The following is a 26330-nucleotide window of genomic DNA, read 5'->3' as shown; positions in this document are numbered from 1 at the left end:
GGGGCATTTTTTTAGCATCTCTCTATATCTCTCTCAGGCATCATAAAGAGATTCATTATCTCCTTGTTTAAAGCCTTGGATGTCAGCCTTAACTGTGTCATCCGTTTTGGAGGGAAATATTGATTCAGGAATTTTTCTGACAGCTGTTTTCATGTCCTTATGCTAGCCTTAGGTTGGTTATTTAACCACCTCTTAGCTTGGTATTTTATAGCAAATGGAAACAGTAATAATCTGTAGACATCCTGATCTACTTCCTTATCATATACTGTGTCAGCAATTTGTAAAAACTGTATCAGAAACTCTGTAGGTTCTTCCTGTAGAAGACCGGAATACTGGCAACTTTGCTGCACCATGATAATGAGCTGAGGATTCAAATTAAAACTACTGACTCCGATGGAGGGTATACAGATACTACTCCCATATGAAGCAGTAGTGGGGTTAGCATATGACCCCAGAGTCCTTCTGGACTGTTCATTTCCACTTAGGTCCATGATGGAGAAAGGGAGATGTTGTGAATTGCAAATAAAATATATTTTTTTTGAAAACCGAAATTAAAATAAAATAAAATAAAATAAATGAAAAATTGACTATAATTTCGAAAATTAGAATAAAAAGAGATAAAAGAAAATTAAAAACTAAATTAATTAATTAAAAAGATTTGAAAAAAATGTGGGTAAGGATTTTCGAAAAAATGAAGAGAGAGAAATTGGTTAGGAAGTTTTGAAAAAGATATGTCTTAAAATTAAAGATACTTGTAAGAAAATAAAATAAAATAAATAAAAAAGAAAAGATATGAAAAAGATTTGATTTTAAGATTTGAGATTAGAAAAGATAAGATAAGCAAGGTAAGAGAAGATAAGAAATTTAAATTAAAAAGTTTTGAAATTTAAATTTTAAATTTGAAAATTAAATTTTGAAATTTGAAATTTTGAAATTTGAATTTTGGAATTTAATTTGAAGTTTGAAATTGGAATTTGAAATAAGATAAGATGAGATTTTGAAAAAGATATGATTTTTTTGAAAAAGATTTGAATTTTGAAATTTTAAAACTAAGATAAGATAAAATAAAAATTTTAAAATAAAATCTGAATTTTTAAAAGGAAAATTCAAAAAATCAATTAAAATAAAGGAAAAAGATATTTTTGAATTTAATGAGGAAAGAGAAAAACAATAAAAATACACAAAACTTAAAATTTTTAGATCTAATGCTCCTTATTTTCGAAAATTTGGAGAAAAAACACCAAGGAACACCAAACATAAAAATTTTAAGATCAAAACACAGCAAAACTCAAGAACACCTTGAAGATTCACAAGAACACGAAGAACAAAAATTCAAAGACTCAAAGGACTCAAGAACATAAAAAAGAACAACAAACTTAACATTTTTAGAAAACCAAAAATAAATTTTCGAAAATTAAATAAAAACTAACAAGGAAACACCAAACTTAAAATTTGACACAAGATTTAATAAAAAAAAATTATTTTTGAAAAGATTTTAGAAAGAAAGACTCAAAGGAGCAACTATTCACAAGAACATAGACACATTCAACAAATGCAAGGATTAAACAGAGAAAAACTATTTTTTTTTGGATGACAAAAACACAAAGGACACCAAACTTAAAACATGCAACTAGACTCAAACAGAAAACTCTAAAGATTAATAAAGAAAAATAATAAAATTTTGGAAAATTTTGAAAAGAAAATAAAAGACTCTGACCCAAAAGACAAAATTTTCCTAATCTAAGCAACAAGATGAACCGTCAGTTGTTCAAACTCGAACAATCCCCGGCAACGACGCCAAAAACTTGGTGCACGAAATTGCGATCATCAACAATGGCGCCAAAGACTTGGTGCTCTCAAACGTGAATCACACTTTGTCACAACTTCGCACAACTAACCAGCAAGTGCACTGGGTCGTCCAAGTAATAAACCTTACGTGAGTAAGGGTCGATCCCACGGAGATTGTCGGCTTGAAGCAAGCTATGATCACCTTGTAAATCTCAGTCAGGCAGATTCAAATGGATATAGAGTTTTAATAATTAAAAGATAAATAAAACGTAAAATAGGATAGAAATACTTATGTAATTCATTGGTGAGAATTTCAAATAAGCGTATGGAGATGCTTTTGTTCCTCCTGAACCTCTGCTTTCCTGCTGTCTTCATCCAATCATTCCCACTCCTTTCCATGGCAAGCGTTATGTAGGGCATCACCGTCGTCAATGGCTACATCACATCCTCACAGTGAAAATGGTCCAAAATGCGCTGTCACCGCACGGTTATTCATCTGTCGGTTCTCGATCATACTGGAATAGGATTCAGTAATCCTTTTGCGTCTATCACTATGACCAGCACTCGCGAGTTTGAAGCTTGTCACAGCCATCCCTTCCCGGATCCTACTCGGAATACCACAGACAAGGTTTAGACTTTTCAGACCTCAGGAATAGCCGTCCATGGGTTCTAACTTATACCACGAAGACTCTAATATCTCAGACTCGGTCCCCTGTATTAGATACCTAAGAGATACTCATTCTATCTCATCTTCATGTAGAACGGAAGTGGTTGTCAAGCACGCTTTCATAGGTGAGAATGGTGATGAGCGTCACATAATCATCACATTCATCATGTTCTTGGGTGCAAATGAATATCTTAGAATAGGAATAAGCTTGAATTGAATAGAAAAACAATAGTACTTTGCATTAATTAATGAGGAACAACAGAGCTCCACACCTTAATCTATGGTGTGTAGAAACTCTACCGTTGAAAATACATAAGTGATAATGGTCCAGGCATGGCCGAATGGCCAGCCCCCATAAAGGTCTAAGATAGCATAAAACTGATCAAAGATCAGATCCAAAGACTCTGAATACAATAGTAAAAAGTTCTATTTATACTAAACTAGTTACTAGGGTTACAGAAATGAGTAAATGATGCAGAAATCCACTTCTGGGGCCCACTTGGTGTGTGCTTGGGCTTAGCATTGAGCTTTACACATGTAGAGGCTTCTCTTGAAGTTGAACGCCAGTTTGTAACCTGTTTCTGGCGTTTAACTCCATTTTGCAACCTGTTTCTGGCGTTTAACTCCAGAATAGGGCAGGAAGCTGGCGTTGAACGCTAGTTTGCGTCATCTAAAGTCGGGCAAAGTATGGACTATTATATATTGCTGGAAAGCCCTGGATGTCTACTTTCTAACGCAATTAAGAGCGTGCCATTTGGAGTTCTGTAACTCCAGAAAATCCACTTTGAGTGCAGGGAGGTCAGAATCCAACAGCATCTGCAGTCCTTCTTCAACCTCTGAATCTGATTTTTGCTCAAGTCCCTCAATTTCAGCCAGAAAATACCTGAAATCCTAGAAAAATACACAAACTCATAGTAAAGTCCAGAAATGTGATTTTTATTTAAAAACTAATAAAAAATATACTAAAAACTATGTAAAAACAATGCCAAAAAGCGTATAAATTATCCGCTCATCACTCCACCAGGAAATCAGCAATTGCTTGGGCCTTGATTGCATGTCTGAGTTCATATTGTAGGTCATACTGAGACAGCTCGATTGTCCAGGTCATCATCCTACCTGCCAGGTCAGGTTTTTGGAGCACCTGGCGGATCGCTTGGTCTGTCCTAATGATTATCTGGTGTCCTTGGAAGTATTATCGCAGCCTACGGGAGGAGGTCAGGAGCGCATATGCCAGCTTTTCCAGCTTACTGTACCTCAGCTCTGCTCCCTACAACGCCTTGCTCACAAAGTAGACCGGTTGCTGGATCTTCCCTTCTTCCCGCACCAGGACGATCGCCAAAGTCTCATCAGTTATTGCTAAGTACAAGAATAGCTTCTCTCCACTCCGGGGTTTACGAAGGACAGGTGGTGCCGAGATTATGTTCTTGAAGTGATTAAAGGCTTCCTCGCATGCCGGGGTCCACTCGAACACTATCCCTTTTTTCATCAAGTTGAAGAACGGAAGAGCTTTGGCAGCCGACGTGCCGAGGAACCGGGATAGCGCTGTGAGTCTTCCCGCCAGTCTCTGTACATCCTTGACACATCCCGGGCTCGTCATCCACAAGATTGCTTCACATTTTTCTGGGTTGGCTTCCACTCCTCTTTGGGTTATCATGAAACCCAAGAACTTTTCGGCTTCCATGGCGAAGGCGCACTTGAGAGGGTTAAGCCGCATGTTGTGCTACCGAAGGGATGCGAACACGGTCACTGGATCAATGATGAGGTCTTCGGCCTGGGTAGTCTTCACTAGGATGTCGTCAACGTACACTTCCACTGTTTTGCCAATAAGACTACTAAATACCTTATTCATCAGCCTTTGATATGTGGCTCCTGCGTTGTTTAGTCCAAACGGCATCACCTTATAGTAGTATGTACCCCCTGGCGTTATGAATGCTATTTTCTCCTCGTCTGGCCGGTGCATCGGTATCTGGTTGTAACCGGAGTATGCGTCCATAAAACATAGAAACTGATACCCTGCGGCTGCGTCTACCAGAGCATCAATGTTAGGTAGGGGGAAGGAATCCTTAGGGCATGCCTTGTTGGGATCAGAATAGTCCACGCACATTTTCCACTTTCCATTGGCTTTCTTGACCAGGACTACATTCGACAGCCAGGTTGAGTAGTCCAGTTCTCAGATGAACCCTGCTTTTAGTAAGCTGGCCGTTTGCCTAGCCACCTCGTCAGCCCTTTCCTGGGAAATTTTTCTCCTTCTCGGTGCCACCAGTTTAGCTTTTGCCTTTACGGCTAGGTGGTGTGACATGAAATGGGGGTCAATCTCCGGCATGTCGGCTGGCGTCCAGGCGATCAGGTCACCGTTTGCTCGAATCATTTCCACCAAAGTTTCTTTTAAGTTATGAGGGAGGTTTCTGTTCACGAAGGTGAACTTTTCTTCCGAGTCACCGACCCTGAACTTCTCGAGGTATCCTTCAGGTTCTGGCCTGGGCTTGTCGTCGACCCTAGCGTCTAGATCAGCTAGGAAGACCCTGGATGCCTTTTTGGACTTCTTTCTTAGGGAGAGACTGGAATTGTTGCACGCGACCGCCGTTTTCAAATCTCCCCTGATGGATCCAACCGACCCATCGTTAGCAACAAACTTCATCATCAGTAGCTTGATACAAATCACTGCTCCAAACTCATTGATGGTTTTCCTTCCCAAGATGAGGTTGTAGGCCGTGGAGTCCCTTAGAACAACGAACTCCGCCATTACCAACCTCTTCCCTCGACCTCCTCCTATGGAGATTGGTAGGGAGACTATTCTATCAGGCTTGATAAAGTTATCGCCCAAGCCGATCACACCGTGTTGGTGGGTTTTCAGGTCGGTGTCTTGGAGGCCCAGAGCATCAAACACGTTACGGAACATGATGTTCGAATCGGCTCCGGTGGTTACGAGGATTCGCCTGACCAGATCAATTCCCACCCTTGCTGTGATCACCATAGGAGGGTTATCCGGCAAGTCGTCGAACCATTGGTCCTCTGGTCTGAATGATATTGACGGGACTCTCCTGGAGGAAGGTGCGGGACTAGACAACGACACGGCCAAGACTTTGGCATCTTTCCTGCATGCCAACTTTGACCTGGGAGCAACGTCTCTCCCGACTACAACGTTCACCATGGTGAGGCCACGTTCATTGTCCTCCTCGGGCTCTTGCATGGGTCTCACGGCACGGCTCCTGTCGTCGCCAAATCAGTCACAATCCTACCTCCTGGGTTCTCTTATGAGGTGAGAGAACTCTGCCTCGCCTGCTCTAAAGAATCCTTCAAATCAAAACAATCTTGGGTCTTGTGGCTGAAGCACTTGTGGTAGTCGCAGTAAAGGTTTTTATTCCCTCCAGTTATATCCTTGAGTTGTCGGGGCTTTGACAGGATGCCTTTGTCGGCTATTTGCTGGTACACCTCGACGATCGGGGCTGTCAGGGGAGTGTAGTTAGTAAACTTCCCTGCCCGGGGGAATGACTTGAAGGCTTTAGCTGGCACTCCGTCCTTAGAGTGCTCCTTAGGCCTTTCCCCGTTACCGAGCTGACGAGCAGGGTTATAGGCGGGCTGCCGCTTGTTGGCTGTTGGTGCGGAATTTATAATCCACAAACTGACTGGCAAGTGCACCGGGTCGTACCAAGTAATACCTCAGGTGAGTGAGGGTCGATCCCACGAGGATTGATGGATTAAGCAACAATAGTAAAGTGATTTACTTAGTTAGACTAACAAAAAATGGTGTTTGAGAGTTCAAAAGCATTAAATAGTAATTCAGAAATTAAAACAGTAAGCAGTAAATTGATGAGAATAATATATGGAGAAACAGTTAAGGCTTCAGAGATATCTATTTTCCGGATTGACTTTTCTTACTAACTATTTTAATCATGCAAGATTTAATTTATGGCAAACTATATGTGACTAAACCCTAATTCCTTAGACCTTTTTAGTCTTCTCTAAAATTCATCAACCGCCAATTCCTTGGTCACTTAATTCCAATTAGAGGGTGAAGTTCGATTCTAATTTATATGCCACAAAAATTCTAATTACCCAAATATAAGAGGATTATATATCACATATCCCGTTAAGTCTAGATAATTAGAAATTTAGGAGAATATGTTTTCAAGCTGTTGTTCAAGTAAATAGCTTTTCCAAGTTATACAAGAACTCAATTAGAAAGAGGGTCATACTTCCGTTCCACCCAATTTCATAAAATAAAGAACGAAAACAATTCTTGAATTATATGAATCAACACATGAATTAAAATAGAAAAATAATAGAATCAATCCATACAATAGACAGAGCTCCTAACCTTAACAGTGAGATGTAAATTTGGAATGAGATGGAATAATCCAAAAGAGAAGTTTCTTTTCTCTTTTATATCTAATCCTAATTAATTTAAATTATAATTTTTAAAACTAAATAATATCTTTTCCTATTTTAAAATAAAAATTAAAGTTTAAATCAGAATTAAAATAAAATCTTTGCGCGTCTTCAATTGATGAATGGGGACCACTTGCTTCGTAGGAAGGCACGCCTAACTTGGCTTGACATTGCGCCTTACTTGAAGGGTGTAGTGAGGAATGGCTATCCAAGCTCATGTGTTGCACCTAACTCAAGGATACCTTGCACCTTATTTGAGCTTGGCCGCATGGTTTTGAGTTCACTTGAATGATTCTGCGCCTTACTTGAGGAGTCACGCCTATGGTTGCATGTTGTTGTTGTTGTCTTGCGCCTAACTTGAGAAATCTCAAGTTAGGCGCAGCCTTGGAAGAATTGATGGAGGAGAAGTATGGACTATTATATATCGTTGGAAAGCTATGGAAGTTACTTTCCAACGAAACTAGAAGCACCTCAATTGGACCTCTGTAGCTTGAGATATTCAGGTTTGAGTGCCGAGAGGTTAGGGTTGACAGCATCATTCGCCTTCTCTTTTTCTGCGGAAACTCCATCAAATCCAGTCGAATGCTACCTAAAATAAACAAAATTGTACACGACTCAAAGTAGCATCTATAGTAGCTAAAAGATAATTAATTCTTGATTAAACTCAACAAATTGAATGCAAATTCACTAGGAAAAGATAGGAAAGATGCTCACGCATCACAACACCAAACTTGAATTGTTGCTTGTCCTCAAGAAACCAAAACTAATACAAGGTTAAGATGTGAATTTAAATGAGAAGTGAGAGTTCAATTATGCTCATGTTTCTTCTTAAAGTGGGATTCATCTATTGCAATTCTGAACAGTTTTGGCATCTCACTTTCCTTTGAATCAGAGGAATGTCAATGTCATTCGGAATTAGAATCCGGATCATATTATGAATTCTCTGATCTTTATACTTCAATTTAATCCTTGAACACAGCAGATATCCTTAAATTCTCAACTAACTAGTGCTTTGCACCTTAAGCCTAGCCGTGACTTTAAATGTTCTGTCTCAAGGGTTAATTGACACAAGAACACCACAAGCACTTAACTGGGGAACTCTTTTGAAGTTCTGATTTTTTCTTTCAGCTACTCCCAGACAGTGGTGCTCAAAGCCTTTGGCATACTCTACTAATTGCAATTGATCTCGACTCTAAATGTTTTGTGTCAAGGATTACTTGACACAAGAACACCATAAGCATATGACTAGGGAAACAACTCTTTGAGCTTTTAATCATGTCTGACCTCCCTAGTCATTGATGCTCAGAGCCTTGGACCTTGCTTTTATATCTTTTTTTTTCTTTGCTATTTCTTTTGCTTCAAGGATAAACTTTTACAAATTTCAGAAAATTCATAATAGTTCTCTAAATTCCTTTTCCTTATACATCAACATTCCTTGATTCAAATTCAACATGCACGGTTTATGTCATGCATTCAGAATCACAAAGAATACCACCACATTTGATTAAATGAGACTACTCTTAAAAAATAAACTCAATTTTTCATGCATTATATCTTTTTCTTCTTTTTTTTTTTGGATTCAAGCTCAGTGAGCAATACATGAGACACTTTTTCAGAATTAAAAATGAATAACATAATTAAAATAACTAATTTAACTAGAACCTAGGAATTGAAATAACAAAGGATCGTGCAGAAACCAAGTAAAATAGCAGAAAATAGGAATATAACATAATAAGAATGGGAGGAAATATAGAATGAAAGGAATTCAACCACCTCAGTTATCCTAGTGGCCGTCTCATTCTTCAGGCTGTGCTCCTCCATGAAGATGATTCGCCTCCCTTTGGTGCCATTAAAATAAACAGAAAAGTCACAAGCGAAGCGACAACACCAAATTTAAGAGTTTGCTTGTCCTCAAGCAAGATAAAAAAAACTGAAAATAGGGAACTTAAAACAGAAAAAGAAAAGGGGGACGAAGGGGCAGAGGGAAGAGGGTGGTTTATGTTTAAGGGAGGGGAAGGGTATGAAGATATAGGGGTCTAGTGATTGAAGAAGGCATGGGCTGGCTTTGGTCGGGAAGAAGGAAAGAAGGAACTTGGGTCGGAAAGGGAATGAAGAGAGAAGGCTGGGAATGCGGTGAAGGGTAGTGTTTGTTGTGAGTAAGGCTTGAAGGAGTGGGATTTATATAGAAGATTTGGGTTGGAGTTTGGAAAGAGAGAGGGTTGGGTTTAATGGTTAATGAATGAGGGGGTAGGTGGGGGTGATCACGGGAATTGGAGAGATTTCAAGGTTGGGGTTTGGTTGGAGTTTGGGAAGGGGAATATATGGGGATGGTGAGAGGCGTGTCCTGCGCCTTACTTAATCCTGCACCTAAGACTGGCGCCTAACTCAAGAACTGGTGCGCCTTACTTAGTGTGATACATGAAGTGCTGCGCCTAACTTGAACTTTAACTGCGCCTTACTTGAAGCCTAGGCCCACACTCAGCGACTTACTTGGATTGAGGCGTTATTCCTTGCACCTTACTTGAAGGCTCTCGCAAGGCCAAGCATTTGATGCGCCTAACTTAAAAAATGCTACGCCTAACTCAGGGCCTCCCGAGCGGACTAACGTGCACGGCGCCTTACTTGGTTTCCTTTGCGTCTAACTCGCCTTGAGTTGTCATATAACTCTGCATGATCTAAACACACATAAAACAAAGAAAAAACAAGAAGATCTCAATGAAAAATAAATAAAGAACAAAATTAAACCAACAGAAATCAAAATAAAGGATATGAAAACATCGGGTTGCCTCCCGACAAGCGCTTCTTTACCGTCACTAGCTTGACGGTCAGCTCCTCTAAGAAGGAGGATCATAGGGACTCAGCTCTTCACCCCTCACCTTGAACTTCTTTCCTGTCTCTCCATAAAGTATCTCAATATGCTCCACAGAGAGGATTCTATTTACTGTATAAGTCCATACTGGATTCCTAGTCAACACCACCTTCATTCCTGGGGAGAAACCTTCAGTGGGGATCTTTTTGTTTCTCCATCCACTGGGTATTTTCTTCTTTTTCGGAACCTCCTCCTCGGTGGATGATACATTCCCGACACCAAACTTAGGTTTGATGTCAGGAGGAATTTTATTGATTGTCACCAAAGGAGGTTTGAGCTGCAGATTCTGCTGTCCGTCATCAGGGGGTTCTTGAAGATTTGGATCAATAAGCTCAGTCTGCATGCACCTCTCTTCTTCACCTGTTGAATGTATATCTTTGAATACATGAAAGACCAGTTGCTCATTATGCACTCTAAGCACTAATTCACCTTCTTCCACATCAATCAGAGCTCTTCCTGTGACTAGAAAGGCCTTCTTAGAATTATAGAGGCGTTCTCATCCTCCCCCGTGTCAAGAATCACAAAATCTGCTGGGAGGAAGAACTTACCCACTTTGACCAAGATATTCTCCACTAATCCATATGCAGGCTTTAGAGATTTGTCTGCCATTTGTAATGCTATCCTTGTGGGTTGTGCTTCTTGGATTTGCAGCTTCTTCATCACAAATAAGGGCATTAGATTTATGCTTGCTCCCAGATCACATAACGCTTTCTCAAAGGTTGTTCTCCAATGGTGCATGGAATTTGAAAGCTCCATGGATCTGGCATCTTCCTTGGCAAGTTATTCTGAATGATGGCACTACATTCCTTGGTCAGGACCACTGTCTCATCTCCCTTTAAAGGCTTCTTCTTTGATAATAGCTCCTTCATGAACTTGACATAGAGAGACATTTGCTCCAAAACCTCAGCAAAAGGAATATTGATTTGCAACTTCCTGAAGACTTCCAAGAACTTTGAAAACTATTTGTCCTTGGTCTCCTTTTGAAGTCTCCGAGGATATGGCATTTTAGGCTTGTACTCAGGAGCCTTTGGCAATGTAGGATAAGTGTCAAGAGAGTCTGAGAATGGGTTGTCCGGATGCTTTGGAGGGACGTGATCTACTTCTTCCTTCTTCTCCTCTTGAGCTTCTTTTTCAACTGGCTCCTCGTTAACTTATGCTTTCGTACTTGCCACTTGTCCACTTATCAAGGTGATAGCCTTGCATTCCTCTCTTGGATTTGGAATTATGTTACTAGGAAGGCTATTAGTGGTCCTCTGATCAATTTTATTAACTTTTGTGGCTAATTGACCCACTTGAATCTCCAAGTTCTTGATTGATGCTCTGGTTTCCTGTCTAAAACTTGCCAATATTGCTTCCAAATCATTGTTCTATTGGAAGCCACCCTAAGAATTATTGTTGAGATTCTGAGGTCTCTGAGGTTGGTCCCTCCACCCAAAATTTGGGTGATTTTTCCACCCCTGATTGTATGTCTTAGAATATGGATCATTATTGGGATTTCTAGGACCACTCCCCATGTAATTAACCTGTTCAGAAGAGGATTGAGCATAATCATAATTATCATTCTGCACAAAATTACCTGTCATGTCATAAGAGACCTCTTGAGGTGGATTTTGGGTGTTGATAGCTGAGACTTGCATGCCACCCATCTACTGAGTAAGTAGATTTATTTGCTGAGACATAAGCTTGTTCTGAGAAAGAATAGCATTAAGAGCTTCTACTTCCATAACACCCTTCTTCTGTGGAGCCTCAGAGTTCACATGATTCCTGTTAGATGAGTATAAATATTGGTTGCTAGCAACCAATTCAATCATCTCAATAGTCTCCTCCGGTGTCTTCTTCTTGTGCAATGAACCACCTACAGAATTATCTAAGCACATCTTGGACATTTCACCCAAGCCTTCATAAAAGATATCTAGTTGGGTCCATTTGGAGAACATGTCCGGAGGGCATTGCCTAGTTAGTAGCTTGTATCTCTCCCAAGCTTCATAAAGAGTTTCACCATCATTCTGCCTGAAAGTCTGAACCTCCACCCTAAGCTTAGTCAGCTTCTTTGGTGGGAAAAATTTAGTAAGAAACTCAGTAACAACCTTGTCCCAAGTATCCAAAATCTCCTTGGGTTGGGAATCTAGCCATAGCTTTGCTCTATCCCTCAGAGCAAACGGGAAGAGCATGAGTTTGTACACCTCAGGGTTCACTCCATTTGTCTTCACAGTATCACAAATCTGTAGAAAATTAGGAATAAATTGATTTGGGTTTTCTTCGGGAAGACCATGATACTGGCAGTTTTGTTGCACCAGGGTGCCAATTGTGGCTTCAACTCAAAGTTGTTCGCAGCTATAGGAGGCACCACAATGCTTTTTCCATAAAGATCTGCAGTAGGAGTAGAGTAGGAGCCAAGCACTCTCCTAGGTTGTTCATTCCCATTCGGATTTCCCATGTTGGCATCAACAGCATTATTATGATCCATAGTAGATTCTGCATCCTTGTAAAGTCTTGCTTGTTGTAAACGCCGCCTGAAAGTCCTTTCAGGTTCAGTATCAAAGTCTATGAGAGGTTCCTTGTCTCTGTTCCTGCGCATAAACAGACAGAAGACAAGAAAGGATGGAACTCTCTACGTCAGAGTACAGAGAATTCCCAGTGAGGTAATGATAAACCACTATTTCATGGTTTATCTTGTACTCAATTGAGTGATTTTTATCAACTCTTTACCCACTTATTCATACTAATCGCATGTTTTACATTTTCCTTCCTAATTTTGTGCTATGATTGAAAACATGTTTCCTGGGCCTTTAAATTACTAACTTTAATCCTCTCTTATTACCATTCAATGCCGTGATATGTGTGTTAAGTGATTTCAGAGATTACAGGGCAGGAGTGGCTCAGAGGATGGAAAGGAAGCATGCAAAAGTGGAAGGAATACAAGAAGCTGAAGGAACTGCTAAGCTGTCCAGCCTGACCTCTTCGCACTCAAACGGTCATAACTCGAGCTACAGAGATCCAAATGATGCAGTTTTAGTTGCGTTGGAAAGATAACGTCTGGGGCTTCGCAACGATATATAATTTGCCATAGCTGGCTAAAGCCAAGCAATGCGAACGCATGGATCACGCGAACACGTGACCTGGCAAAAACCCAATCCGCGCAAACGCATGGACGACGCTTCCGTGTCACTTTCCCGCAACCTGTACGTACCAGAAATCGCTGAGGGCGATTTCTGGACTGTTTTTGACCCAGTTTTCAGCCTAGAAAACACAGATTAGAGGCTATAAAGTGGGAGAATGCATCCATTCAACAACATGTCTTCCATTATTCACTTTTCATAATTTAGATGTAGTTTTTAGAGAGAGAGGTTCTCTCCTCTCTCTTAGGATTTAGGATTAGGATTCCTCTTAAAGGATTTAGGATTTCTTCTTCTCAAATTCCAGGTTTAATGTTCCTTTTATTTATTTTTTCAATTTAATTTATGAACTTTTCCATGTTAGATTTGAATATCCTATTTAATATAATTTGAGGTATTTTCAGATCTATGATTTGTTTCTTTTATTTATGATATAAATAATTTAAAATTTTCCCTTTTGGCTTTGGTTAAGTGATTAGTGACGCTTGAGTTATCAAACTCGAGGTATTGACTGAAAATTGGAATTCTTTGCTGATTAATTTGGATTCCACTAACTCTAGTCTTTCCAAGGGAAAGACTAGGACTTGAGGATTCATATTGATTTATCCACCTGACTTACCTTCGTAGTTAGAGTGGGAGCAAAATCCAATTCTCATCACAATTGATAATGATAACTAGGATAGGACTTCCAGTTCTCATACCTTGCCAAGAGCTTTTCTAGTTATTAGTTTATTCCTTTTTCCATTTACTATTCTTGCTTTTTATCTTATACATTAAAAAACCCCACAAACATATCTTTTTCCATAACCAATAATAAATCATACCTCCCTGCAATTCCTTGAGAAGACGACCCGAGGTTTGAATACTTCGATTATTAATTTTATTGGGTTTGTTACTTGTGACAACCAAACTTTTGTAAGAAAGGAATTCTTGTCGGTCTAGAAGCTATACTTACAACGCGAATTTATTGTGAAACTTCTAGATTGCGCGAGAGTTTCGCTCTTTCAAAATGGCGCCGTTTCCGGGGAATTGCAAACGTGTGCCTTATTATTGGTTATTGTAAATATTTACTTTTAAATTGATTTTTTTCGAAAAAAAAATATTCAGATTTTTATTTTAAAATTTTTTATCTTATCTTATCTTAGTTTTAAATTTCAAAAATCAAATTTTTTTTCAAAAATCATATCTTTTTCAAAATATTTTCTTTTTGTTAGTTTTTGTTTTTATTTTCCCTTACTACTATGAACTCTCACCCCTTTGGCTATGAGTCTGGTTACAATTATGTTGCAGGAAGAGGAGATTATAATGACAACTTGCATTAAGGATGGGACAATCAAAGATGGGCGGAGCCACAAGGACTTGATCAACCCTCATGGCAACAACCACCTCCAATGGACTATCAACAACCATTCTGTGATGCATATCAAGGCAATGGCTATGGTGAGCAACCTTTTGATTACCAGCAACCACCACCATATGCCTATGAACCCCCTCCTCAACATGACTTTGGACCACCATACTCACAAGCCCCTTTCCGCCATTCACCTCCATATGACCATAACCCTCAACCACCATACCAACCACCTTATGAGCCATATGAACCATATATAGAACCACCCCAATTCCAACACAATTACTCCCAAGAACCACCACCTCAATATTCACCATCTCCATATCCATCAATCCAAGAGCACTATGATCCTACTTATGATAGCCGAGCGCAACAAGAGTCAAAGGATCGTTTCAAGGAGACAATGGATCGACTCAATGCAACCATTCAACAACTGGGCCAAGCGATAAGCCGACTAGACTCCCGACATCTGGACACTCAAGGAACTCCCATGGCTTCATGTGGAGAATCTACTGAAGAATGCATCATGAAGGAGAAGCTAGAAACTCCGGTGGACAATGAACAACATGACTTTGTATTGGAACAATTGGAGGAAGCCATAATCGTTAAAGAGGAAGAAGTGATCGAAGACTTAGGAGATGCGGAACCTCCATGGGAAAGCTCAGTCATAGAACCTCCTTCTAAGGAGTTTGAATTTGTTGTTGAGGAGGGTGTACAACCTCCAAGGCATACTGATGAGCGGATATTTTATACGCTTTTTGGGGTTAATTTCATATAGTTTTTAGTATGATTTGGTTAGTTTTTAGTATATTTTCATTAGTTTTTAGGAAAAATTCATATTTCTAGACTTTACTATGATTTTGTGTGTTTTTCTGTAATTTTAGGTATTTTCTGGCTGAAATTGCGGGAGCTGAGCAAAAATCTGATTCGGGCTGAAAAAGGACTGCTGATGCTGTTGGATTCTGACCTCTCTGCACTCGGAATGGCTTTTCTGGAGCTACAGAAGTCCAATTGGTGCGCTTCCAATTGCGTTGGAAAGTAGACATCCAAGACTTTCCAGCAATATATAATAGTTCATACTTTTCTCAAAGATAGACAACGTAAACTGGCATTCAACGCCAGTTCTATGTTGCAGTCTAGCGTCCAGCGCCAGAAACAGGTTACAAGTTGGAGTTCAACGCTAGAAATAGGTTACAACTTGGCGTTGAACACCCAAAACAGCCCAGGCATGTGAGAAGCTTAAGGCTCAGCCCCAGCACACACCAAGTGGGCCCCAGAAGTGGATTTCTGCACTATCTATCATAGTTTACTCATTTTCTGTAAACCTAGGTTACTAGTTTAGTATTTAAACAACTTTTAGAGATTTATTTTGGATCTCATGACATTTTAGATCTAAAATTTGTACCTTTTGGCAGCATGAGTCTCTAAACCCCATTGTTGGGGGTGAGGAGCTCTGCAGCGTCTCAATGAATTAATGCAAGTATTTCTATTTTCTATTCAAACATGTGTGTTCCTATCTAAGATATTCATTCGCGCTTAATTATAGAGAAGGTGATGATCCGTGACACTCATCACCTTCCTCAATCCATGAACGTGTGTCTAACAACCACCTCCGTTCTACATCAGATTGAATGAGTATCTCTTAGATTCCTTAATCAGAATCATTGTGGTATAAGCTAGATTGATGGCGGCATTCATGAGAATCCGGAAAGTCTAAACCTTGTCTGTGGTATTCCGAGTAGGATTCTGGGATTGGATGGCTGTGACGAGCTTCAAACTCGCGAGTGTTGGGCGTAGTGACAGACGCAAAAGGATCAATGGATCCTATTCCAGCATGAGTGGGAACCGACAGATGATTAGCCGTGTAGTGACAGCGCACGTGGACCCTTTTCACTGAGAGGACGGATGGTAGCCATTGACAACGGTGATCCACCAACACACAGCTTGCCATGGAAGGAACTTTGCAGTTTTGCATGCATGAGGGAAGAGGAATACAAGAGAAAAGCTGAAATTCAGAAGACAAAGCATCTCCAAAATCCCAACATATTCTCCATTACTGCATAATAAGTATTTATTTCATACTCTTTTATTCTTTTGTAATTCAAACTGATAATTATAATTGATATCCTGACTAAGAATAACAAAATAACCATAGCTTGCTTCAAGCCAACAATCTCCGTGGGATCGACCCTTACTCACGTAAGGTATTACTTGGACGACCCAGTGCACTTGCTGGTTAGTGGTACGAGTTGTGAAAAGTGTGATTTACAATTCGTGCACCAAGTTTTTGGTGCCGTTGCCGGGGATTGTTCGAGTTTGGACAACTGACGGTTTATTTTGTTGCTTAGATTAGAAAAAAAAATTTTCTTTTAAAATTTTCGAAATTTGTGTTCTTTGTTCTTCCTTCATCTTCAAGTTGTTCTTGTTTATTTTTCTTGTTTGATCTTTAGTTTTTCTTGTTCTGTTTCTTTTCTTATTTTTCGTGTGCCTTTTCAAAATATTAGTTTTCAAAAAAAATTATTCTTAGTTATTAAAAATACTTCTTCAAAACAAGTGTTACATTTACTGCCCAATTGGCTAGAGCGTTGGTCTATGTTCTTGGTAATTGGGTATCTTCTTTTTAAATTCTTTTTTTCAAAAATAAATTTTCTATTAAATCTTGTGCCAAACTTTAAGTTTGGTGTTTTCTTGTTGATTTTTCTTTGGTTTTCGAAAATTTTATTTTGGTTTTCTAAAAATTTTAAGTTTGGTGTTCTACCTTCATGTTCTTGTTGTTCTTGTGATTCTTCGAAGTGTTCTTGAGTCTTCCTTGTGTTTTGATCTTAAAATTTTTAAGTTTGGTGTTCCTTGGTGTTTTTCCTCCAAAATTTTCGAAAACAAGGAGCATTAGATCCAAAAATTTTAAGTTGTGTGTCTTTTATGTGTTTTTCTCTTTCATCATAAAATTCAAAAATAAAAAAATATCTTTTCTTCATTCCACTCATAATTTTTGAAAAATTAGCATTAAATTAGTCATCAAATTTAAAAATCTTATCTTTTTCAAATTATATCTTTTCCAATCAAATCCTTTCAATCATATCTTTTTCAAAACTTCCTAACCATTTTTCTGCTTTCTCTCTCTTCATTTTTCGAAAATCTTCACCCATCTTTATTTATTTTATTTTAGTTTATTTTATTTTCGAAATAAATAAATAAATAAAAATATTTTTTCTCTATTTTACATCATCTCCCTTTCTCCATCATGGATCTAAGTGGAAATGAACAGTCCAAAAGGACTCTGGGATCATATGCTAACCCCACTACTGCTTCATATGGGAGTAGTATTAGTATACCCTCCATTGGAGTCAGTAGCTTTGAGCTGAATCCTCAGCTCATTATCATGGTGCAGCAAAGTTGCCAGTATTCCGGTCTTCCACAGGAAGAACCTACAGAGTTTCTGGCACAGTTTTAACAAATTGCTGACACAGTCCATGATGAGGAAGTAGATCAGGATGTCTACAGACTATTACTGTTTCCATTTGCTGTAAAAGACCAAGCTAAGAGGTGGTTAAATAACCAACCTAAGGCTAGCATAAAGACATGGAAACAGCTGACAGAAAAATTTCTGAATCAATACTTTCCTCCAAAATGGATGACACAGCTAAGGCTGGATATCCAAGGCTTTAAACAAGGAGATAATGAATCTCTTTATGATGCATGGGAGAGATACAGAGAGATGCTAAGAAAGTGCCCCTCTGAAATGTTTTCAGAGTGGGTTCAGTTAGACATCTTCTATTATGGACTTACAGAAAGGGCTCAGATTTCTCTAGATTACTCAGCTGGTGGATCTATCCACATGAGAAAGACAATTGAAGAAGCTCAAGAGCTCATTGATACAGTTGCCAGAAATCAGCATCTGTACCTAAGCAGTGAACCTTCCATGAAAGAAGAGGCTAGAACAGTAACTGCTGAACTCAGTCCTGCAGAACAAGCTACTGAATTCAATCAGCAATTGGATTTTCTAATAAAACAGTTAGCCGAATTCAAGGAAAGACTACAAGAGACAAGAATGGCTAATATAAATATGGAAGTATAATTAAAGCAAACAAAGCAGCAGCTGTCAAAACAAATAACAGAAGAGTGCCAAGCAGTTCATTTGAGAAGTGGGAAAACATTAGATGCCCCACCTCAAGGTAGCAGGAAGCTAAGAAATAAGCAAACTACCCAAAATCCATCTGAGGACAGTAAGAGCCCGGAGAGGAATAATTCTGGCAATCAAACGCCAAAAATTGGGTGGAAAGATGGCATTAAACGCCCAAACCATGCTCAGTCCTGGCGTTCAACGCCAGAAACAAGCAAGGAATTGGCGTTGAACACCCAAAAGAAGCACAGTTCTGGCATTCAGACGCTAGGAACAGGTGAGGAGTTGGCGTCCAACGTCACTCTAGCTTCTAACCGTGGCATTCAAATGCCAGTGAGGGATCAGACATACACAAATGTTGATAACAAACCCTCTAAAAAGGCTTCTCCAACCACCTCTGTAGGAAATAAACCTGCAGCAACTAAGGTTGAAGAATATAAAGCCAAGATACCTTATCCTCAAAAACTCCGCCAAGAGGAGTGGTGTACGAAATTGTGATCTCAGGCAACGGCGCCAGAAACTCTGTACGCACGTCTTAATAAATCGTTTTTCATTCACAACTTCGATACAACTAACCAGCAAGTGCACTGGGTCGTCCAAGTAATAAACCTTACGTGAGTAAGGGTCGATCCCACGGAGATTGTTGGTATGAAGCAAGCTATGGTCACCTTGTAAATCTCAGTCAGGCGGATATAAAATAGTTATGGAGTTTTCGAACATAAATAATAAATAGATAGAAAATAAGGATAGAAACACTTATGTATATCATTGGTGAGAATTTCAGATAAGTGTATAGAGATGCTTTCATTCCTCTGAACCTCTGCTTTCCTGCTGTCTTCAACCAATCAGTGTTACTCCTTTCCATGGCTGGCTTTATGTAAGGACATCACCGTTGTCAATGGCTACTTTTTATCCTCTCTGGAAAATGGTCCGATGCGCTATCACTGCATGGCTAATCGTCTGGAGGCATCACCCTTGTCAATGGCTGCATCCCATCCTCTTGTGAAAATGGTCCAAATGCTCTGTCACAGCACGGCTAATCATATGAGGTTCTCAATCATACTGGAATAGGATTCACCCTCCTTTTGCGTCTATCACTACGTCCAGCACTCGCGAGTTTGAAGTTTGTCACAGTCATTCAATCCCAGAGTCCTACTCGGAATACCACAGACAAGGTTTAGACTTTCCGGACTCTCATGAATGCCGCCATCAATCTAGCTTATACCACGAAGATTCTGATAAAGAGATCCAAGAGATACTCATTCAATCTAAAGTAGAACGGAAGTGGTTGTCAGGCACGCATTCATAGGGGATGATGATGATTGTCACGTTCATCACATTCAGGTTGAAGTGCGAATGAACATCTTAGAAGTGGAACAAGTTGAATTGAATAGAAAAACAATAGTACTTTGCATTAATCTTTGAGGAACAGCAGAGCTCCACACCTTAATCTATGGAGTGCAGAAACTCTACCGTTGAAAATACATAAGTGAATATAGGGTAAGCATGGCCAAGTGGCCAGCCTCCCATGGAGGTCTAGGAACGAAACGTCCCAAGATGTCTAATACAATAGTAAACAGTCCTATTTGTACTAAACTAGTTACTAGGGTTTACAGAAGTAAGTAATTGATGCATAAATCCACTTCCGGGACCCACTTGGTGTGTGATTGGGCTGATCTTGAATGTTATACGTGCAGATGCTCTTTCTGGAGTTGAACGCCAGGTTGTAACATATTTCTGGCGTTCAACTCTGGTTTGTGACGTGTTTCTGGCGTTTAACTCCAGACAGCAGCGTAGAACTGGCGTTCAACGCCCTTTTACGTCGTCTAAACTCGGCCAAAGTATGGACTATTATACATTGATGAAAAGCCCTGGATGTCTACTTTCCAATTCAATTGGAAGCGCGCCATTTTGAGTTCTGTAGCTCCAGAAAATCCACTTTGAGTGCAGGGAGGTCAGAATCCAACAGCATCAGCAGTCCTTCTTCTACCTCTGAATCTGATTTTTGCTCAAGTCCCTCAATTTTAGCCAGAAAATACCTGAAATCACAGCAAAACACACAAACTCATAGTAAAGTCCAGAAATGTGAATTTAACATAAAAACTAATGAAAACATCCCTAAAAGTAACTAGATCCTACTAAAAACATACTAAAAATAATGCCAAAAAGCGTATAAATTATCCGCTCATCACAACACCAAACTTAAATTGTTGCTTGTCCCCAAGCAACTGAAAATCAAATAGGATAAAAAGAAGAGAATATACTATAAATTCCAAACTATCAATGAAACATAGCTCCAATCAGATAAGCGGGACTTGTAGCTTTTTGCCTCTTGAATAGTTTTGGCATCTCACTTTATCCATTGAGGTTCAGAATGATTGGCATCTATAGGAACTCAGAGTTCAGATAGTGTTCTTGATTCTCCTAGTTCAGTATGTTGATTCTTGAACACAGCTATTTTATGAGTCTTGGCCGTGGCCCTAAGCACTTTGTTTTCCAGTATTACCACCGGATACATAAATACCACAGACACATAATTGGGTGAACCTTTTCAGATTGTGACTTAGCTTTGCTAAAGTCCCCAATTAGAGGTGTCCAAGGTTCTTAAGCACACTCTTCTTTTGCTTTGGACCTTGACTTTAACCGCTCAGTCTCAAGTTTTCACTTGACACCTTCACGCCACAAGCACATGGTTAGGGACAGCTTGGTTTAGCCGCTTAGGCCAGGATTTTATTCTTTTAGGCCCTCCTATCCACTGATGCTCAAAGCCTTGGGATCCTTTTTATTTACCCTTGCCTTTTGGTTTTAAGGGTTATTGGCTTTTTGCTCTTGCCTCTTGATTTTAAGAGCTTTTGGCTTTTTCTGCTTGCTTTTTCTCTTTTTTTTTTTCGCTATTTTTTTCTGCAAGCTTTGTTCTTTGCTGCTTTTTCTTGCTTCAAGAATCATTTTTATGATTTTTCAGATTATCAAATAACATTTCTCCTTATCATCATTCTTTCAAGAGCCAACATATTTAACATTCTTAAACAACAACTTCAAAAGACATATGCACTGTTCAAGCATTCATTCAGAAAACAAGGAGCATTGTCACCACATCAATATAATTAAACTAAGTTCAAGGATAAATTCGAAACTCATGTACTTCTTGTTCTTTTGAATTAAAACAGTTTTCATTTAAGAGAGGTGATGGATTCATAGGACATTCATAACTTTAAGACAAAGTTACTAAATACTAATGATCATGTAATGAAGACACAAACATGGATAAGCACTTAACATAGAGTAAACGAAAAACAGAGAATGTAAGAACAAGGAATGAGTCCACCTTAGTGATGGTGGCATTTCCTTCTTGAGGAACCAATGATGTCCTTGAGCTCTTCTATGTCTCTTCCTTGTCTTTGTTGCTCTTCCCTCATTGCTTTTTGATCTTCTCTTATTTCATGAAGGATGATGGAGTGCTCTTGATGTTCCACCCTTAATTGTCTCATGTTGGAACTTAATTCTCCTAGGGAGGTGTTGATTTGCTCCCAATAGTTTTGTGGAGGAAAATGCAATTGAGGCATCTCCGAGATCTCATGGTGATGAGCTTCATGCGTCTCTTGAGATCCATGAATGGGCTCTCTTGCTTGCTCCATCCTTTTCTTAGTGATGGGCTTCTCTTCCTCAATGGGAATGTCTCCTTCTATGAAAGCTCCAGCTGAGTAACATAGATGGCAAATAAGATGAGGAAAAGCTAGCCTTGCCCCAGGAGAGGGCTTTTTGGCTATTTTGTAGAATTCAAGGGAGATAACTTCATGAACTTCTACTTCCTCTCCAATCATGATGCTATGAATCATGATGGCCCGATCCACAGTAACTTTAGATCGGTTGCTAGTGGGGATGATGGAGCGTTGGATGAACTCCAACCATCCTCTAGCCACAGGCTTGAGGTCCAGTCTTCTTAGTTGAACCGGCTTGCCTTTGGAGTCAATCTTCCATTGAGCTCCTTCCACACATATGTCCATGAGGACTTGGTCCAACCTTTGATTAAAGTTGACCCTTCTAGTGTAGGGGCGTGTATCTCCTTGCATCATAGGCAAGTTAAACGCCAACCTCACATTTTCCGGACTAAAATCTAAGTATTTCCCCCGAACCATTGTAATATAATTCTTTGGGTTTGGGTTCTTACTTTGATCATGGTTCCTAGTGATCCATGCATTGGCATAGAACTCCTGAACCATTAGGATGCCGACTTGTTGGATGGGGTTTGTTAGAACTTCCCAACCTCTTCTTTGGATTTCATGTCGGATCTCCAGATACTCATTCTTCTTGAGCTTGAAAGGGACCTCGGGGATCACCTTCTTCTTGGCCACAACATCATAGAAGTGGTCTTGATGAGCTTTGGAGATGAATCTTTCCATCTCCCATGACTCGGAGGTGGAAGCTTTTGTCTTCCCTTTCCCTTTTCTAGAGGATTCTTCGGTCTTAGGTGCCATCAATGGTAATAGAAAAACAAAAAGCTTATGCTTTTACCACACCAAACTTAGAATATTGCTCGCCCTCGAGCAAGAGAAGAGAGAACAGATGAAGAAGAATAAGAAAATATGGATGAGAGGAGGGAGAGGTGTATTCGGCCAAGAAGGGGAAGAGAGGGTTGTGTTGTGTGAAAATGAAGAAGAATGGAGGGATATATATAGGGAAAGGAGGGGGGGTTAATTTCGGCCATATAGGGTGGGTTTGGGCGGGAAATTGATTTTGAATTTTTAAGGTAGGTGAAGTTTATGAGTTAGGTTTATGGGGAAGAGTGGATGGATGTGAGTGGTGAAGTGGTGATGGGGAAGAGAGATTGAGGTGATTGGTGAAGAGTTTTGGGGAAGAGTGTTTATGGGATTGTGTGAAAGAGGGGTGAGAAGAAGTGAGTGGAGGTAGGTGGGGATCCTGTGGGATCCACAGATCCTGAGGTGATCCTGTGGGGTCCACAGATCCTGAGGTGTTCAAGGATTTACAAACTTGCACCAAATTAGGCATGCAAAATGCCCTTGCACACAACTCTGGGCGTTCAGCGCCAGATTGGTGCTTGTTCTGGGCGTTGAACGCCCATTTGTTGCCCATTTCTGGCGTTGAACGCCAGAACCATGCTTGTTCTGGGCGTTCAGCGCCAGCTCTTCTCCAGGGTGCAATTCTGGCGTTCAAACGCCCAGATGCTGCCCATTTTGGGCGTTCAGCACCAGAACCATGCTCTGTTCTGGCGTTGAACGCCAGCCAGATGCTTCTTACTGGCATTTAAACGCCAGTAAGGTCTTCCTCCAGGGTGTGATTTTTCTTCTGCTGTTTTTTGATTCCGTTTTCAATTTTTATATTTATTTTGTGACTACACATGATCATGAACCTAATAAAACATGCAAGAACAGGAAAAATAAAATTAGATAAAAATTGGGTTGCCTCCCAACAAGCGCTTCTTTAATGTCAATAGCTTGACAGTGGGCTCTCATGGAGCCTCACAGATGTTCAAAGCATTGTTGAGACTTCCCAACACCAAACTTAGAGTTTGGATATGGGAGTTCAACACCAAACTTAGAGTTTGGTTGTGGCCTCCCAACACCAAACTTATGGGGGCTCTGGTTGACTCTATTTTGAGAGAAGCTTACTGTGCCTCTTTTCCATGTTTACAGAAGGGTAACCTTGAGTTGTAAACACAAGGGAGTCCTCATTCAATTGAAGGACTAATTCACCTCTGTCAACATCAATCACAGCTCTTGCTGTGGCTAGAAAAGGTCTTCCAAGGATGATGGATTCATCCTCATCCTTCCCAATATCAAGGATTATGAAATCAGCAGGGATGTAAAGGCCTTCAACCTTTACTAACACGTCCTCTACTTGTCCATAAGCCTGTTTTCTTGAATTGTCTGCCATCTCTAATGAGATTTTAGCAGCTTGCACCCCAAAGATTCCCAGTTTCTCTATTACAGAGAGGGGCATGAGGTTTATCCCTGAACCAAGGTCACACAGAGCCTTTTCAAAGATCATGGTGCCTATGGTACAAGGTACTAGGAACTTTCCAGGATCCTGTTTCTTCTGAGGCAATCTCAGTTGATCCAGATCACTTAGTTCATTGGTGAACAAGGGAAGTTCATCTTCCCAAGTCTCAATACCAAATAATTTGGCATTCAGCTTTATGATTGCATCAAGAAACTTGGCAGCTTGCTCTTCAGTAACATCCTCATTCTCTTCAGAAGAGGAATACTCATCAGAGCTCATGAATGGCATAAGGAGGTTCAATGGAATCTCTATGTTCTCTAGATGAGTCTCAGATTCCTTTGGTTCCTTAGAGGGAAACTCCTTATTGATCACTGGACGTCCCAGGAGGTCTTCCTCCTTGGGATTCACGTCCTCCTCCTCTCTTGTGAGTTCGGCCATGATTGCTATATCAATGGCCTTGCACTCTCCTTTTGGATTTTCTTCTGTATTGCTTGGGAGAGTACTAGGAGGGATTTCAGTGATCCTTTTACTCAGCTGGCCTACTTGTACTTCCAAATTTCTAATGGAGGACCTTGTTTCATTCATGAAACTCACAGTGGCCTTAGATAGATCAGAGACTAAGTTTGCTAAATTAGAGGTATTTTGTTCAGAGTTCTCTGTCTATTGCTGAGTGGATGATGGAAAAGGTTTACTATTGTTAAACCTATTTCTTCCACCATTATTAATGCCTTGTTGAGGCTTTTGTTGATCCTTCCATGAGAGATTTGGGTGATTTCTCCATGAGGGGTTATAGGTGTTTCCATAAGGTTCACCCATGTAATTCACCTCTGCTATTGTAGGGTTTTCAGGATCATAAGCTTCTTCTTCAGAAGATGCCTCTTGAGTACTGTTGGATGCAGCTTGCATTCCATTCAGACTCTGAGAAATCATATTGACTTGCTGAGTCAATATTTTATTCTGAGCCAATATGGCATTCAGAGTATCAATTTCAAGAACTCCCTTCTTCATAGGCGTCCCATTACTCACAGGATTCCTCTCAGAAGTGTACATGAACTGGTTATTAGCAACCATGTCAATGAGTTCTTGAGCTTCTGCAGGCATTTTCTTTAAGTGAATGGATCCACCTGCAGAGGTATCCAATGACATTTTAGCTAACTCAGACAGACCATCATAGAATATGTCCAGGATGGTCCATTCTGAAAGCATGTCAGAAGGACACTTTTTGGTCAGTTCTTTCTATCTCTCCCAAGCTTCATAGAGGGATTCACCTTCTTTCTGTTTGAAGGTCTGAACATCCACTCTAAGCTTACTCAGCTTTTGAGGAGGAAAGAACTTGGCTAAGAAAGCCTTGACCAGCTTATCCCAAGAGTTCAGGCTATCTTTGGGTTGAGAGTCCAACCATATTCTAGCTCTGTCTCTCACAGCAAAAGGGAAAAGCATGGGCCTGTAGACTTCAGGATCTACTCCATTAGTCTTAACAGTATCACATATCTGAAAAGGATCTTCAGATGGAAGTCCATGAAACTTGCAGTTCTGCTGCATCAAAGAAACTAATTGAGGTTTAAGCTCAAAATTGTTTGCTCCAATGGCAGGAATGGAGATGCTTCTTCCATGTAAATCGGAATTAGGTGCAGTAAAGTCACCAAGCATCCTCCTTGCATTATTATTATTTTTGGCTGCCATCTCCTCTTCCTGTTCGAAAATTTCTGAAAGGTGCTTGCTGGATTGTTGTAATTTAGCTTCTCTTAGTTTCCTCTTCAGAGTCCTTTCAGGTTCTGGATCTGCTTCAACAAGAATGTTCTTGTCCTTGCTCCTGCTCATATGAAAAAGAGGGACAGAAAAATAATAATAATAGGGGTCCTTTTTACCACAGTATAGAGGTCCCTGTGTGAGTAGAAGAAAAGAAGAAGAAAAAATTCGAACACAGATGGAAGAGGGGGTTCGAATTTGGGTGAGATGAAGTGTTAGTAGATGAATAAATAGATAGAAGAAGATGAGAGAGAAGGAGAATTTTCGAAAATTATTTTTGAAAAAGAGTTAGTGATTTTTGAAAATAGTTTTTTTTTTAAAAA

General features: G+C 39.9%; 2 non-coding genes across 2 annotated transcripts; both read left to right on the top strand.

Annotated features, from left to right (window-relative positions):
• Positions 1-11645: 11645 nt before the first annotated feature.
• On the top strand, positions 11646-11752 carry LOC112746304 (small nucleolar RNA R71). Its single transcript, XR_003174195.1, has one exon. It is a non-coding gene; the product is annotated as a small nucleolar RNA R71 (small nucleolar RNA).
• Positions 11753-25458: 13706 nt separating this feature from the next.
• LOC112746743 (small nucleolar RNA R71) lies at positions 25459-25566 on the top strand. The gene has a single exon (XR_003174610.1). It is a non-coding gene; the product is annotated as a small nucleolar RNA R71 (small nucleolar RNA).
• Positions 25567-26330: the final 764 nt, after the last annotated feature.

The sequence above is a fragment of the Arachis hypogaea genome, chromosome 14 (genome assembly GCF_003086295.3).
Source record: "Arachis hypogaea cultivar Tifrunner chromosome 14, arahy.Tifrunner.gnm2.J5K5, whole genome shotgun sequence".
Classification (NCBI taxonomy): Eukaryota; Viridiplantae; Streptophyta; class Magnoliopsida; order Fabales; family Fabaceae; genus Arachis; species Arachis hypogaea.
This window is presented reverse-complemented; position numbering and strand designations above follow the sequence as displayed.